This window comes from Apodemus sylvaticus, chromosome 2, assembly GCF_947179515.1.
Source record: "Apodemus sylvaticus chromosome 2, mApoSyl1.1, whole genome shotgun sequence".
Lineage (NCBI taxonomy): Eukaryota > Metazoa > Chordata > Mammalia > Rodentia > Muridae > Apodemus > Apodemus sylvaticus.
Window position 1 is genome coordinate 118,226,262 of NC_067473.1, and position 17,776 is coordinate 118,244,037.

The 17,776-nt window shown below is 46.1% G+C and overlaps 1 pseudogene; it reads left to right on the forward strand.

Annotated features, from left to right (window-relative positions):
- The first annotated feature begins 12,061 nt into the window (after positions 1-12,061).
- On the forward strand, positions 12,062-14,883 carry LOC127677530 (adaptin ear-binding coat-associated protein 2-like; annotated as a pseudogene).
- Positions 14,884-17,776: the final 2,893 nt, after the last annotated feature.

Sequence of the window (17,776 nt, forward strand, 5' to 3'; positions counted from 1 at the left end):
AAAAACCAAACCCTTTAGGTGAATGAACAAGCAGAAAGCCTTTATGGTAGTGGCTCTCAACCCGGGGCATCACATATCAGATATCCTTCATGTCAGATAAATATATTATAATTCATAACACTAGCAAAGTTACAGTTATGAAGTAACAATGAAATAATTTTATGATTGAGGGTCATCACACCATGAGGAACTATATTAAAGGGTTGCAGCATCAGAAAGGTTGAGAGCCAGGCTTCAGGGCGTGCTGACAGCACTGTGGCTCACTTCCTCTTTGGTGATTTAAAGCAGTATCTCCAGAAAAACATGCTCTCTCAACAAACTCTTTACTAAAGACTTATTCACTTTTTTTCTTTGATGGGTAAGTGTTTGCCTGCGTGTATTATCTGTGCCCATGCCAGAAGAGGATGTGGATTCCCTGGAACTACAGTAACAGTTGTGAGCTGCCATGCAGATGCTATAAATTGAACTTAGTGCCTCTGCAAAAACAGCAAAGGCTTTTAGCCACTGATCTGTCTCTTCAGCCCCAGGTGACCCTTGAAACAGTCCACTGGGGCTCCACACCACCTTGTAAAGAAGTCCAGCTCTTACCAAGAAGTTGGCAGTGCTTCTCCTGATCTCCCCAGACTGGAATCACGAGCAAGTAAGCAAAAGCTCACTAGTGCTGGCAGTACTAGGCCCGTGAGTGTCCCAGGCCTACAGACTGGCAGAGACAGAAGTTCAAGCCCAGAAAGCAAACAACCTGTTGCTCCATGCTTCAGAAGACCTTGCAGAAGTGAAAGCAACACCTGGCTCAGTTGCGGCATCTGAAGTCCCTGGCATCTGAAGTCCCTGGCATCTGAAGTCCCTGGCCAGCGACACTTCCACCTGCACATGAGCAAAGGAATATTTTTGCAAATCTCTTTTCAGGGGATTGTTTTTAAAAAACAACAACAACCAAAAGAGGTGGAAATCTTTATAAGCAAACTTAGATGCCACTGTGAAGATAAGAATTCTGTACAAACCAAAGCCAGGTAAAATTGTAACCACCATTTCCGCCATGGTTTTTAAGGTGGGGAGTGTTGCATATTAGAATGTCATCTCTGTTGGTTGGGTCAGGACAAGATTTCATCGCGAGGTGCACTGCTTCCAGAACAAGCAAGGTTTGGTTTTCACAGGAGACTGCAATGACAGAGGCAATAATGGAGGCCCATGAGGAGCTGCTAAGAATGCAGACTGAGGATGAGCTCCAAGGTGTTGTCATTCAGGAGACTGCCAACAATCAGCACTGCGACTACGGTTGGAACCACAGACCATCCAAGGCCACTGAAGTCATCGGTCAGAACAGGTTCCATAAAGGACTAGACAGGCTACTCTGGAACCAGAAATAAACCAGTTCCCCTGCTCCCTTCGGCATACCTCCCTTCTCTAATGTGGTCCTGAGTGCTGCAAGCTCTCCTCACTCATGAGTCAAAGTATGGATGTGTGAGTCTGCACTGTGCTGTACACAAGCAGACACGGCCTGCAGCCGGGTGTAGCAAGGGAAGGCTTTGAACACATGATCCCCATACCTCTGCCTATCAAGAGCTACCTCTTTTTCCTGACACAATAACCCTGGCTGTCCTGAAACTCAGGACTGTTTCAGCCTGTAAACCACACTGACCTTGAACTCAGAGATCTGTCTACCTGTGCCACCCAAGTATTGGGATTAAAGGTGAACCCCACAACTGCCCTGCAAGGTTTTTTCTTTTTCTTCTTTTTTTCTTCTTTGATTTGTGTGTGTGTGTGTGTGTGTGTGTGTGTGTGTGTGTGTGTGTGTTCCAGCAGAGCCCAGAAGAGGGTGTCAGAATAGACTATTTGGATCTGGAGTCCCAGGCAGTTGTGAGCCAGTGTGGGTACTCTGGGGCCCACCCTTGGGTACTCTATAAGAGCAGCAGCAAATGCTCTTAACTGCTGAGCCATCTCTCTAGTCCCCCATCCTTTTTTTCTGACTGGATCTCATGTGATCCAAGCTGACCTCAAACTATGTAACTGAGAATGACTTTGGACTCCTGATCGCTTCCTCCACATCCCATGGGCTACAGGCACGCACCACTGTGCCTGACAGTTTTCTTCCATGTTCAATAAACACCAAGGAAGCTGTAGTTGCTAAATCTGTATTTGGGAAACCAGTTTCAAAAATATTGTGTTTCTCTTGCTGCTTTCCATGCTTGAAAATAGCCAGTTGTTTTTTTGTTTTGTTTGGGTTTTTGGTTTTTTTGGATTTGGTTTTCTTGAGACAAGGGTTTCTCTGTATAGCCCTGGCTGTCCTGGAACTCACTCTGTAGACCAGGCTGGCCTCGAACTCAGAAATCTGCCTGCCTCTGCTTCCCAGAGTGCTGGGATTACCGCCTGGCTGAAAATAGTCAATTGTTTTCTGAACATGCTTTTTCCCTTATCTTGAACAGCACTGCACTTAGAGCAATAGAAGGAAGGATCTTTGATGGTTTGTTTGTTTGTTTGTTTGAGATGGATGGGGTGTCATGTAGCCCAGGCTTGCCTCTAACTGACTTGGTAGCCAAGGATGACATCCTAATCTTCTTGCCTCCACCTTCCAAGTGCTGGGATAACAGACATGCGCTATTACACCTGGATCAGGACAAAGTATCTTAATGAAAAAGGAGATGGAAGAGGAGGAGGAGCAAAAGGAGGAGAAGGAGGAAGAAAATGAGAAGGAGGAGGAAGAGGAGCCACATGACACAGTTTCACATGCTCAGCTTGAAGGCTCATTGCTCCTGGGTTTCATCACTAGTGGCCCTAGCACTGGACAGCCACTGTAGTCTTCAGACCCCAGCAGCAGAAAGTGTCTGCTGCATAATCTGTGCTAACAATGTGAGTGATGGTGAATGTCCGTCTTTGTTTTCCTGGAGCTTTGGTTCCAGGTGACTTTTGGTTCATTTGCCCTATTGAGGCCTAGGTCTAGAGACTCAGCAGCTAAGCCCAGCCCTTCTCGGTGGGTTCCATGCCAATGTGCAGATCCCTAGTAAAAACCTTGGACACTAGCATCTGGAAGTAGCTCACATCTGTAATCCCAGATGTTCAGGAGCTAGCTGGGGTGAGAGCATTGTGAGTTTAAGGCTAACCCGGCATCTTAGTGATGTCCTATCTGTATTACTCATTGTCTCTAGAGGAACAGAGCTGGTAGAATGAGAGAAATTACATACGAAACTCTGTATTTACAGATACATTTCCAATCTGGCCTGAAGACCTGGAGGGCTGCTGGACAGATGCTGGTCTTCAGTCTACATTGGAAGTCTGAAGAAGCTGGGTTTCAATGCTGGCCAGAAGCACAGCAGCAGGGAGCACGGTAGCAGGGAGCACGACAGCAGGGAGCACGGCAGCAGGGAGAGCAGCAGCAGTCACAACAAACAAGCTTCCCTGTGAGAGTAAAGGGAAGAGGACACAAAGCTCTCTTCTTTGACCTCCTTTTATCTGCACTGCCACTGGATGGTGGCGTCTACGGTACTGACACTTCAGGAAAAGCCCTTACAGTGTGCCTCGTGGCTTGCCTATGTTTCCGGATCTAGTCAAGTCTAGCCAAAAGAAAACAATCTAAAACACACACACACAGACACACACACACACACACACACATGTCTGGAGAGATGGCTCAGTGGTTAAGAGCACTCAGTACTCTTCCTAGAGGTCCTGAGTTCAATTTCCAGCAACCACATGGTGGCTCACAACCAACTGTAATGGATCTGATGCCCTCTTCTGGTGTGTCTGAGGAGAGCTACAGTGTACACCCTCTGAGTATGGGTGTTTGTTTGGGACCACATGTCATGTACAGGGTTCAAGGAGCCAGGAAGAAGGTGTGGTACAGATGGTGATAGGTATCTGGGTCCTCTGAAAGTGCAGTCAGTGCTTTTAACAGTTGGCGTCTCCAGCCCCCAATACAACCAATAAAAAAGAAATGTTTTGTTGTAATCCCAGCAAGGTGGAGATGGAGGCAGGGTGACCCATCATTGGTTCAAAGTTCTTAGTTGCATAACAAGTTCTGGGCAGCATAAGGCCAGAAAGAAAGAAAACTGGTTGGTTGGTTTATTTGTTTGTTTGTTTGTTTTCTCTTGTTCTCGCTCTCTTTTAAGATTTATTTATTTATTTAATATACATGAGTAAACTGTCACTGTGTTCGGATATACCCTAAGAGGGCATCAGATCCCTTTACAGATAGATGGTTATGAATCACCATGTGGTTGCTGAAAATTGAACTCAGGACCTCTGGAAGAGCAATCAGTGCTCTTAACCACTAAGTCATCTCTCTAGCCATGATTTGTTTCTCCTTTCTTTCTTTCTTTCTTTCTTTCTTTCTTTCTTTCTTTCTTTCTTTCTTTCTTTCTTTCTTTCTTTCTTTTTCTCTCTTTCTTTCTTTCTTTTTGGTTTTTTGGATTTTTTTTTTTGAGACAGGGTTTCTCTGTATAGCCCTGGCTGTCCTGGAACTTACTCTGTAGTCAGAAATCTGCCTGCCTCTGCCTTCCAGAGTGCTGGGATTACAGGCGTGCACCACCACCGCCTGGATTTGTTTGTTTTTCAAGACAGAGCTTTTTTGTGCTGTCCCAGAACTCACTCTATAGACCAGGCTGGCTTCAAATTCAGAGATCCCCTGCCCCTAGATTGCTGGCTACCTAGACCCTGTTTTAAACATCAATTTATAACAAAATAGTGCGCCCCATCACACCCACAGCACCCTCATGTTTTGTGTTTATCATATCTCTTAATTGCATTCTCAGCACTACAAAAAAGTAAAACACAAAACAGAGAAGGAAGCGGTGCCGAGGAACGGACCTTCAGTTAGATCTGCAGGGACACCACACGATGCTCACACACACTGAGAACATCACTGAATGAGGCCCTTCTAAAGAATGCGTTTCTTTTCTTTTTTTTTTTTTAAAGATTTATTTATTTATTATATGTAAGTACACTGTAACTATCTTCAGATAACCCCAGAGGAGGGCATCTGATCTCATTACAGATGGTTGTTAGCCACCATGTGGGTGCTGGGATTTGAACTTAGGACCTTTGGAAGAGCAGTCAGTGCTCTTAACCGCTAAGCCATCTCTCCAGCCCCAAGAATGCGTTTCTGTTGTGAATGCATGTGACTTTGCCAGAGGTGACTATAGTCATGTGAGCAAAGCCACCCTGCTGTAAGTTGAGGGGGTGGACAGGAGCCAGCAGGGTAGAGGCTGCTGCTAACCTCCAGGAAAACAACTGCAGGGAGCAGGGGCAGAGTGGATTCCAGGGAATGTGTAGGAAATGGGGTTCTAGATATTAAGGGGAATGTTTTCACCCACCTATTTCCCACCTGAGGCTGTCTCAGACTTCCCTACTTCAAAACTAATGTTGGTGTTCAAAGCTGGGAATCCATACTGCGGGCTTGGTGATAAAATTGTCATGTCACCACTGGGAGACAGGAGCAAGAGGATGACTGTGAATTTAGGAGATATAGGGAAATAACAATGATAACAACAACAACAACTAAACCAACAAAAGCCAGCACTAGACTAGAGCGATGGCTCAGTCTCTAAGAACGCTGGCTGCTGTGCACGAGTGTGGATTACTAGAGCTGCAGGTGGTTGGGAGACGTTATTTAGGTGCTGGGGATTAAACTCTGGTCCTCTGCTTTTTCCCTTTCTCCTTTTTCTTTCTTTCCTTCCTTTCATTCTAGTTTTTCCTTCTTTTTCCCACCTGGATTAAAGCCTGTAGTCTTTACAGATGCTTGCCCCAGTACTTCCCTGGCAGCCCCTCCCTAGCCTACAGGCCTCATCCCTTTTATGGTCTTGTCAGAGAAACTTTCTCAGACAATCCAACTGAGGGAAATTTCTCTCCTGATCTGTACCATAAGATCCACTTCTTACCGTAATGGTTAATGTAGACACGGTCTCACTACATTGACCAGGCCGAAGCTCATAGAGTTTCATCACCTGCCTCTGCTTCCCAAGTGCTGGTATTAAAGGCATTTGTCACTGTGCCTGGCCCATACAGGAAACACTAAAAATGTCAGAGTTAGCTGAACTGTGGGCATGAATGAGGGCAGCAAGCTCGTCTGTGCAGTTTGTATCCAATCCCCATCACTGGCACACAGTGGTCCAGAGGAGGAATTGTAAATTGTATTTACCAAAGAAGAAACAAAGTAGCTGTGTCTGTGTGTGTGTGTGTGTATACACAGAGATAAGATGTTCACAGTGCCACTCAGTCCTGGTTTATGAAACTTGTAGGATAGTGCGTTTCCCGTGTCTCTAAAGTCTCTGAGACTGAAGTGTGTCCTCCCTGTACCTGAAGCCACAGAACTGGACTTCTTGGAAGGATCTTTCTCCAGTGAGTCCCTGATGAGTTGTGGTTCTTCCTCCTCATAAGAGCACTAGGCCTCAGCCTCAGGTAGGTAACCTTAGCAGGACTCTGGCAGAAGCCAACATATCTCCAGTATTTCAAAAACCTATGTATCAGGGGCTCAAAGCAGAGTGTAGCTGGCTTGATGTTCTTATAGAAATTAAGTGCAGAATAAGCACCAATCAAGAGAGAGCTGTCAAACCTGGAGGGGTGAGGATGACCCAAGCCTACAAATGGTTCCCAGCTAGGCCCTGGATTCTGTTCCTCTTCCCTCCAAGGCAGTGATGGAGAGGAAGGTACTTGGTTCTTAAGGCATTACAGCCTGCACTGTGTGCCTGCACCAGAACGACTGGGATGATCTTGGTGTGGAGCCATCCTGCTGCCATGGTGCTTCCAACAGACAGTCATCATAAGTGGGCTGTCTAAGAGCTGGTTGTGTGCAGTCAAGCACAGTCTGTTTCTGGCTCCAATTGCAGCTGGGAGTTTTCCTTTTTTTTAATTCCTTGTTTCTGTATTGATGACGTGTGGAAGCCCCTCCCATCCTGATTATCACCCTTGTGCCTCTGCATAGCCTTAAGTCTCCAAACTCCATCAAAGCAGCTGCTGTATGATAAACTATAAATGTCACTTCATTTTCTCTTCTCTTTCTTTTTCCTTCCTTCCTTCTTTCCTTCCTTCCTTCCTTCCTTCCTTCCCCTCTCTTTCTCTCTTTCTCTCTCTCTCTTTCTGTTTTGAGACAGGACCTCACTGTGTATCTTTGGATCCTGGAGCTGGCAATGTAGACCAGACTGGTCTTGAGTTCAAAAAGATCTGATTTCCTCTACCTCTCAATTGCTGGGATTAAAAGCATGTGTGCACCAGGCGGTGGTGGCTCACGCCTGTAATCCGAGCACTCTGGGAGGCAGAGGCAGGCGGATTTCTGAGTTCGAGGCCAGCCTGGTCTACAGAGTGAGCTCCAGGACAGCCAGGGCTACACAGAGAAACCTTGTCTTGAAAAAACCAAATCCAAAAAAACCAAAAACAAAACAAAAAAAAGCATGTGTTTCCCCCCACCCCCCTCACCCCCGCAACAGTTAGTTTATCTATCTAATCTAGCTATCTATCTGGTCTTCTTCCTTTTTCTAAAATGACGCTTACGTGTGTGGGTTTCTGCACCTGAGTTCAGAGGCCCATAGAGGCCAAGAGAAGGCATCAGATCCTCTACAGCCAGAGTCACAGGCAGCTGTGAGCTGCCCGATACAGGTGCTAGAAACTGAACTCAGATCCTCTGCAAAAGCAGCACATTGCCTCTAACTCCTGAGGCATCTGTCCAGCTTGCAACTTCTTTCCTAACTCTCCTGTGATCAAAGTTTTATCCAGCTGAGTGAGCTGGTCATGGAACACCCCTCCAACACAATTCTCTCAGTGATGTCTGTCCTTCACTGTCTTCCAGTCCCTGGTATTCATGGAGACCCTAGCCAGCAGTAACCAAGTATCCTAATAGCTCATATAAGCTAGGCTATCGGGGACTGACTTCCCTTGCATTGCCTCAATGCATAAAACCCTAGAGAAGTCAGAACACAAGGGGGTAGGGAGAGAGGGAGAGGGAGATCACTAAAGGGTTCAGGAATGCATCCCTGAAGCTCCAACCCCACTGGGTGAGTTACCTCTCTTACTGCATTATACCCTTGAGAAAGGACCTGGTAAATTTGTAATTAAAGGACCTAGTAAAATTATATACACATGTGTATTTGTGTGTACTACCTGGCATACGAGCCATGGCTCATGTGTGGAGGTCAGAGGCCAACTTTTGAGAATCTGTTTTCTCTTTCCACAACGTGGCTTCCAGTGTTCAAACTCAGGTCATCAGGCTTGGCCTGTGGTCTCCAATCTGGGGGAATGCACATTTTTTGGTAATCAAAGAGTGATAGAAAAAGATACCCAGTATCTTCTGTTACTATGCATTCACAGATGTGTGCACACCCACACACACCCCACATACACCCATATACACGCATACACTTATAAAAACACAAACATACACATACAAACACACAAATTAATAAATGTTTAACACAAATCTGCTACGGGGTAGCAGCTATTTCTCTGAGTTAAGACGTTCTTCCTAAGCAAAGAAGGAGGTTCTGGCAGCTGATGGATGTTACAAGTCTCAGGAGGCTCAGAAAGTTACAGGGTTCCCGCTGGTAAGAGGACTCAATAGGTAAAGGAACTTGCCACCAAGCCTGGGGACCTATAAGTGTCCTCTGCCCTCCACATATACCACCTTTACCTGCTTATTCTTTTTTTTTTTTTTTTTTGGAATTGTTTTTTTTTTTCGAGACAGGGTTTCTCTGTATAGCCCTGGCTGTCCTACCTCTGCCTCCCAGAGTGCTGGGATTACCGGCGTGCACCACCACCACCACCACCACCACCGCTGCCGCCCAGCTTACCTGCTTATTCTTTGAAGAAGAATCTCCGTAAACCTTGGGCTAGTATTTTCTTGGCCAGGCTGGAAAGCAGGAAGCCCCAGTGTTCCTCCTGTTTCTACCTCCTGGGATCACCTACATGAGCCAGATGCCTGGCTTGGCATGTGGGTACTGGGAGTTAAACCCCCATCCTGTAAAAGAGCAGCTCTTAACTATTTCTCCAGTTTCTCTTGTGTGCAATTTTATATAGCTAAGTTCAGGGCAATTTTTGCTTAATATGTTTGAATAATGTCTAACGTCATTTGGTATGTTCCAAGGAGAGAGTGGTTGGTTGGTTTCAAATGCTCTGAAAGGCAGAACAAGAGAACAGACACAGAGTCCCCCAGAACCTGTGGCAGAAGTGTCCAGGTGTCCCAGTGCAGAAGAGAGACAGGCACTGACAGAAGAGGAAGAGGCAGGGGCAGGGGATCAGGGTTCCTTCTGAGGAGGAGCCAGCTACATGATTTTCATGGATTGTCTTAGGTTTGTTTGTTGGTTTTGTTCTTTTCTTTCTTTTGGTTTTTTGTTTGTTTGTTTGTTTGTTTGTTTTTAAGATTTATATATGTATTATATGTGAGTACACTGTGGCTGTCTTCAGACACTCCAGAAGATGGAGTCAGATCTCATTAGGGATGGTTGTGAGCCACCATGTAGTTGCGGGGATTTGAGCTCGGGACTTTTGGAAGAGCAGACAGTGCTCTTAACTACTGAGCCATCTCTCCAGCCTGTTTTGTTCCTTTCTGAAACAGGGTTTCTCTTTGTAGCCCTGGAAGTCCTGGAACTCTATGGAACACACTGGCCTTGAACTTAATGATCTGCTGTCCTCTGCTTTCCTCTGCCTCCCGAGGGCTGGGATAAACCGTGTGTCACCACTGCCAGGCTTGTCTTAGATTCTTTCTGTGAAAAGAGAGAAGCTGAAGTAGGAGGCTCCTTTACAACCAAGTGCTGCAGAGTAGCATAGACCAGAAAGCAAGACCCAACTCCTTGGTTGGTTGGCTTTGGTTTTTCCAGACATGGTTTCTTTGTGTAACAGTCCTGGCTATCCTGGAACTAACACTGTAGACCAGGCTGGCCTCGAACTCACAGAGATCTGCCTGCATCTGTTTCTGAATGCTGGGATTAAAGGCAAGTGCCACAGCACCTGGACAAGACCCCTACTCCCTAAAAGAATAAAGACTAGTATTGAAACAGCTGGTTCCTGTTTTGAGTTCTGTAAGGTTTTTGTACTGTCCACCTAGGAGTGACGTGGGCACACAGAGAAGGGTGGACAAACCAGGAAGACTTTTATCCATACAGAGGTGACTGCTCACTAGGGAAGTGGAGGCTCTGAGCTCTCTGAAGCTGGTCCAAGAGGAATAACGGCAGGTGTTAGAGCTCTGAACTCACCGTGTACACCCCCAAAGTTAGGAGTCTGTAGACATTGTGTTGCCTGTGAAAGTAAAAGCAGCAAATGAGGTGGGGATCCGCTTCCCACTGTAAGAAGCAGGTCTCAGGCTGAGGAAGCGGTGACTTTCTTCTCAGAATCTGTGAAAACTGACCACTCTGGAGAGGCCACACGCTAGGTTTATACTGACTTTTACAGGTGAGTCCCAGTTGGCTACCTGGGTTCCTGTAAAGATGTGAAGAATAAGGACCAATCAGTTAGGGGTGGAGAGATGGCTCAGCGGTTAAGAGTGCCAACTGCCCTTCCAAAGGCTGTGAGTTCAAATCCCAGCAACTACATGATGGCTCACAACCCTCTGTAATGAGTTCTGATGCCCTCTTCTGGGGTAGGGGTATCTGAAGACAGCTACACTGTACTTACATATACTAAGTAAATAAATCTTTTTAAAAAAGGACCAATCAGTTAAAGAGCCTAGCAAAACTAGGGTGGTGGTGGCGGAGTGTCCCCCTGTATGCATGCACAAAGTCATGTCAAGGACACTAATGTCTCAGACTTGTGGGAATGGCAAAGTATATTGATGAATGGTTGGCTTTTAACAGAAACCAGTATGTGCAGGAAGTGCCAGCTCAGCATCTCCATGCCCACGACTGCAGCAAGCGAATGCTCCCCGCAAAGATGAATCAACCCACCTCCTCATTTCTATGTCTATAAGGAACTGTGGTGTCCCCACCTGATCCCAGCTTTATTTGTGCCTGCCATCCTGTCCAAAGGGCCTGCAGGTTGTGGCAGGGAACGTTCCCAGTCAGGGCTGTAGTTCTGTCCTCTCATCTCCCCTCCGCTGATGTTGGAAGACAGCCAGGAACAAGTCCTGAAGTTTTTCACCTTCGTTTCTAGCCAGCCCATGTTTTTGCTTCTGCTTCTTGCTGCCACTCTGGTTACAGCAGACTTCTTCCACCCCTCCCAAACATACCTGTCTTAGGATTTCTTTGCTGTGACGGGAGACCAAGACGAAGGCAACTTTTAAAACGGACAACATTTAACTAGGGCTGAATCACAGTTCCAGAGGTGCAGTCCATTATCATCATGGTGGGAAGCACAGCAGCGTGCAGGCTGGCTTTGTGCTGGAGGAGCCAAAAGTTCTACATCTTGATCCGAAGGCAGCCAGGAGGAGGCCATCTTCTGCGAGCAGCCAGGAGAAGGGTCTTCGCCACGCTGGCCAGAGCTTGAGCATAGAACCTCAAAGCCTACCCCAACATTGATGCACTTCCTCCAACAAAGCCATACCCATTCCAACAAGGCCACATCTCCTAATAGTGTCACTTCTCGTGGGCCTATTTAAACCACCACAATACCGGATACTGATTTCCTCCCTTCTTTGTAGAACAGGACCTCATTGAGGCCAAGCTGGTCTCAACCTCCTGAGCCTTGGAATCACAGGAATGTTCTAGAATGTCTACTTTTATAATATCTTCCTTTTCTTGATGGCTCCTTTTCTTTTCTTTTCTTTTTTTTTTTTTTTTGGTTTTTTTGAGACAGGGTTTCTCTGTGTAGCCCTGGCTGTCCTGGAACTCACTCTGTAGACCAGGCTGGCCTCGAATTCAGAAATCTGCCTGCCTCTGCCTCCCAAATTCTGGGATTAAAGGTGTGCGCCGGCTTGATGGCTAATTTTATGGATACATAGAACTTATTTTTTCCTAATGTATTCCCTCTCCCCTGCCCCTCTTCCTTCTCTCCTCCTTCTCTTCCTCTCTTCTAGTGCCCTGTTTGACTTATATACAAACATACTTAGATTTTTTTTTTTTTTTTTTTGCCTCGTAGGCAGTTCATGTCTCTGCCTTTTCTCCAATCAACCCCATCAATTTGTGTGGCTGTCTTTAGAACCATGGACATCATGCAGGAGGCCTCTGACAGTGGTGATGGTGGTGGTGGTAGTGGTGTGGTGATTGTATGTGTGTGTGTGTGTGTGTGTGTGTGTGTGTGTGTGTGTGTGAATGTGTGAGGGTGTTTTGCCTGTATGCATTTATGTACACTCTTTGTGTGCCCAGTGTCTTTGGAGGTCAGAGGATGGGTTGGATACCCTGGAGCTGCCATGTGGGTGCTGAGAATGGAGGTCCTTTGGAAGAACAATAAGTGTTCTTAACTGCTAAGCCAGTTGCTTCAGCCTCCAACCACAGGCACCGGCACTCCAGGATATTTTTTTGACTGAGAAAATAAAATCAGCTCAGAGACTGACCTTTCACAGTATGTCCAAGCCCAAGGCCCAGCACAAACATCAGTGCCTCCTGGGGAGCTGAGTCCTTTAAAATGAAAATGTGCACTAGCTCTGTTTGAGTACGTCTGTGTACACCCCAGAGTAACAAGCATTTTTCTGAGGTGGGGAACTACGACGGGAAAGACAGATTTGTTCCTGGGGTCTTTTAAGCATAATAACCTATGGACTCAGGCACTGCCCCGGGTTGAAAGTCCTCATGCACGGCAGCCTTGGTGGGGAGCCTGGGAGACATACTTACAGACACTGCCTTTTGCTTTATTCCTTGTCCTCATTCTTTAGTTTGCTGTGGGTGGAGATGTCCCAACCCTTTCTACTTCACTGTCACCAGCTCCTGGTGATTCACTAGCAGCCCTTCCCACACCACCCCTCCTGCAGGGTGGAGGGAGGATCTTGCAGATGCTGCTTCTCCTCTGGTGGGTGCCATAGTAACAGGAAAGCAGCTCCCAGGAGCCTGCTCTGCTAACCAGAACATAGAAGATGACGGGGTGACTTCACCGCTTAAGATCCGCAAGGCCACAAAACATTGATTTTACCATATGAAAGGAAATGCACCATTACAGAGACATTAATTTGACTTCTATGTATTTTCTCTCCATGAAACCCTAAGTGACCAACACGAGGGGATTTCCTGTCCCCTTCCCTTTCCTTTCCCCTCCCCTCTTCCCCTTCTTTCTTCCCTCTCTCTTTCCCTTTCTTCCTCTCCCCCCTCCTTCTTCCCTTCCCTTCTTCCAGAGCTCCACCCCCAGCTGGAAAGCAGATTGTCTTTGCTTTCTTGCAGGGTTGGGGTCAAACCCAGGGCCTTGCATGTGCCAGGCAAACTCTGCTAAGCTATCCATCCAACCCAAAGGGATGTCTTGTCGCAAAAATAAATGCATACATAAACCTGGAGTCATTCAGAGCCGTGCTGGGATATGGGTCTGTCATTAAACTACTGTTTTTGGAATGCCTACTTTGTGCAAGGTATAGCGAGCACTCTGAAGGAGGAGAGATAGCTTGTGATCACTTATCTTAGATGTCAACTTACCTGAGCCTCAAGTATCAGATCTTTGGGCAGACATGATTCTGGGTGTGTCTGTGAAAGTGGTTTGGGGCGAGGTTATCATTAACTCAGGATACTGAGGAAAGTGGGTTGGGCTCCCCAGTGTAAGTAGGTTCATCGCATTGATCTGGGGAAGTATCATGGTTGTCCAACAAACAGATAAATGATTTTTCAAAATCAGACTCCACTGAGATTCTCTCTGTCTCTGTCTCTGTCTCTGTCTCTCTCTGTGTGTGTGTGTGTGTGTGTGTGTGGTTTTTGTTTTGTTTTAGAGAGTTTCATGTATCCTTGGCTGGCTTCAAACTCACTACATGGCCAGTGATGTCCTTGACCTTGTAGTCCTGCCTATGCTTCCTGAGTACTGGAATTACAAGTACGTTTCTTCATACACAGTTTATGTAATAATAGGAATCAAACTCAGGGACTCTTGCATGCTAAACAAGCATTTGTCTTATGAGGATAGAGACTGCTCCGGAAGCAAGATGGTCCTGCGTGTCCTCATTATACTGAACGAACATTCAAGCTCTTTCCAGGTGATTTTGGTGGACTGGTAGAGTATAGTTTCCTACCTCATGTTCTGACTTCTGAAAAACAAAACAGAGAGAATTGGTAATGTCAGGGCCGTAGAGTTGGAGGAGAGTGAGTACGAGTCAGTTCTCTGTGTCAAGCCAGAGGTCCAAGTCTACCGCATCCCACCGTGGGCCACCATTGTGGTTACACGGCCTCAGAATGGCACCTGAACCAGCCATCATGGAGTGGCTGGCTGCAGATCACTGAGATTGGGAGGGTGGCCTACATCAAGCTCTGGGGAGTTGTCACTCAGGCCCCTGGGGACTGGTATCCTGGCACCACTGTGAAGAGTGTGCTGAACTCCAGCAGATACTTTGTTATTCAAATTGAAGACTGAAACAGGCAATGTGCTTTTATTGGGGTTGGCTGTAGGGACCGAGGGGATGCCTTTGACTTCAATGTGGCATTATAGGATTATTTCAAGTGGGTGAAGCAGCAGCGAGAGTTTGCAAAACAAGCTCAGAACCCAGAAAAAGGCCTCAAGTTAGACCTGGGCTTCAACGAGGGCCAGACCATCAAGATCAACATGAGAAAGAAGGAGGGAGCATCTAGGACCCCACAAACCAGGCCCACCAGCACAGGAGGGCTGAGCCTGCTGCCCCCTCCTCCAGGGGCAAGAGTTCTACCCTCATCCTTCCCAGGGAAGAGCCTCTGAAGGGAGGCTCTGTGGTTCAGCCAGCAGTTGTTTCTGGTTCAGGAGGTCCCACAGAACCTCTGGCCACAATCTAGGCTGGCTGCTGCTGCCGCTGCTGATATCTGGGGCGACTTCACCAAATCCACAGGGTCCCCCTCCAGCCAGGCTCAGTCAGGCACCAGCTGGGTCCAGTTTTGACATGCACAACTTTTTCCTCAGCTGACTTCTGGGAAGGAGCTGCCTCATCCTGGCCCCTGGGATGAGTGCTCCCTGGCTGGCCCCTGGCTCCTTGCCTGGCTGTCTTGATGGCCTGAGCACAAGAAGCAGTGAGTTGGCACCATGCCATGCTGTTGATGAGGCTCAGGCACTGCTCAGCCAGAAAACAGGCACAAACACTCCCGGGCCTGCAGGCCCACTGCACTCCTCACCAGAGACACCCAGACCTGCCTTCCTCCACCAAGAGATCCCTTATTAAACACAGACTCCACACCCCCCTCCAAAAGAATTGGCGACATCAGAGGAAGACCTGAAAACTCTACAATACACTGTAGATTTTATTTTATTTTCTTTTTTTCTTTTTTTTCCCGAGACAGGGCTTCTCTGTATAGCCCTGGCTGTCCTGGAACTCACTCTGTAGACCAGGCCGGCCTCGAACACAGAAATCTGTCTGCCTCTGCCTCCCAGAGTGCTGGGATTACAGGCATGCGCCACCACCGCCCGGCTTAGATTTTCTTTTTAATTTGAGGCCTATGGTGATAAACTATTAGAACCATACCATTACTTTTTCAGATCTTATTTTTCATTTATGTGTCTGTGCACTGGAGGGCAGAAGAGGGATTGCGTCCCCTGTCGCTAGCTAGAGTTACCACCATTGCTTGTGAGCCAAACGCTGCTGGTCTTCTAGAAGAGCAGCGCGCGCTTGCTCTTGACCACGGAGCCATCTCTCCAGCTCCTCGTTTTTTGTAATCGTTCTTTGACAATTTCGTACATGTATGCAATACTCCCCTCCCACTTCTCCCTGACTGCTCTTCCAGACATCCTGAGTTCAATTCCCAACCACCACATGGCGGCTCATAACCATCAGTAATGGGTTCTGATTCCTCTTCTGGTCTGTCTGAAGACAGAAACAGTGTACCAGTATACATTACATGAATAAATTTTTTTAAAATAAAATAGTATTTTGACTTACTTAGCCACAAAAGATGTTAAGAAAAAAACTAATCAAGATGGATGAAAGTACTATATATAAGTAAAAAGTATGATACTCTGAAGAGAACAGGGATGAAAATGATCTTGGCTTAAGTGATGGTTCTTTGAGATAAAGAACCAGATAGCCTTCTGTTTCCTTCCTTATAACTTCTTTTTTGAGCTGGAGAGGTGGCTCAGTGGTTAAGAGCACTGACTGCTCTTCCAGAGGTTCTGAGTTCAATTCCCAGCAACCACATGGTGGCTCACAACCATCTGTAATGGGATCTGATGCCCTCTTCTGGTGTGTCTGAAAACAGGCATATATAATATATATGTCTACAATATGTACAATAAATACATAATTCTTAAAAATAAACAAACACTTCTTTTCCAAGCTTAAACTTTATTAGAACTTTATGTCATTGTTTGAGACAGGGTTTTTCTGCATAACCCTGGCTGTTCTAGAACTCACTGTGTAGACCAGGCTGGCTTTGAACTCACAGATCTGCCTTCCTCTACCTTCCAAGTGCTGGAATTAAAGGCATCTACCACCAAGCTGGGCTTTAAGTAATGATTTTTAAAAGCAGAGTTCCCATCAAATTAACACTCACTTCAGGGCAAAAAATAGAGTTTAAAAACCTAAATCTTAAAGTAGAAATAAAACATTGAAAAAAACCCCTCAGCACCTCTCTCTATATACGTATATCTAAATCCCTATCTGTCTGTCTGTCTGTCTGTCTGTGAAGAGACAGAGAGATTCATTTTGTAAGTTCTGTGACCCTAGAGAACCCTGACTACTGCACTACCCTACAGTTATGAGACGGACTCAGCAGCCAGCTCTCTGGTTTTGCCTGTATAGCCCTTCAATGTGGAGTAATGGGAAGCATTACTAGGTGGTACAGCCGTGCTCACTGGCTTCTTGACACAGTTCCAGCAAAAACCAGCCAGCTGCTACAATCGCTGTCCTTCTGTCTCTAACTTTTGGGTTTGGTCTCTGCATGTCGCACTCTTGGGGACAGTCTACGCATTATGATTTATTTTATGTCTTTTCCTGAGAAAAAGTATGACTGAGTCTTTTAAGGAAAATCCTAAAATTAACTTTATTTGGAAGTCTTCTTTATGCCCTGGAGATGATTAACCACAGATAAGCACATAGCTGGATGAGGCCATTACTCCAGGAATCTGCTCGGGGTCTCTGCCCCTGAGCAAACTCAAACAGTATAAATGATGTAGGGCAAACAGAGACCATTGATGAACTCTGTCCAAAATAGGTTACAGATTCAAGGTCTCTTTTTTATTACAGGCTTAGAGCTCTCTGAAAATGTAGTTTAAAGACAGGGGGGGTCATACAGGGTACACCCCCAGAGAAACAAAGTCAGTAAGCAATTTAGATTAACTAAAATAAATTTTCCTACTATGTTTATCATGTTTAATCATGTCTTACATGATAAAACATATAATGAAATTAAGTATTCATCTTGGCAGCTCATAAAAAGACCAGTTCAGATATTTTCTGTTTGCCTGGAAAGCTTTAAAACTGCAAACATTGCCATCCTACAAGCAGCCTACCATATAACAAGTGTGTTTGCTTTGAAGGAGACAGTCTTTAGATTCTTTAAATTGGTGTTATAGGGCTGATGATAAGAATGAATTCTGTTCTGTACGTATTTTCTAATTGTAACTGAACTTATAACCCTGGACATGTAATGATAAGTCAGACATATTCTGTACTACTTGGATAATCAGTAGTCTTTGTTCTGTGAAACTTGTATAAATGAAGAAGCCCTGGTTGCTAGTCTGTCAGAGCAACAGAAATGGCCTGATAAGTCAGAGTCACAGAAGTGGCCAATTGCTAGTAAGTCAGGGCTTCTAAATTCCTCTGGCTATCTGGCCTGGCCCCCAC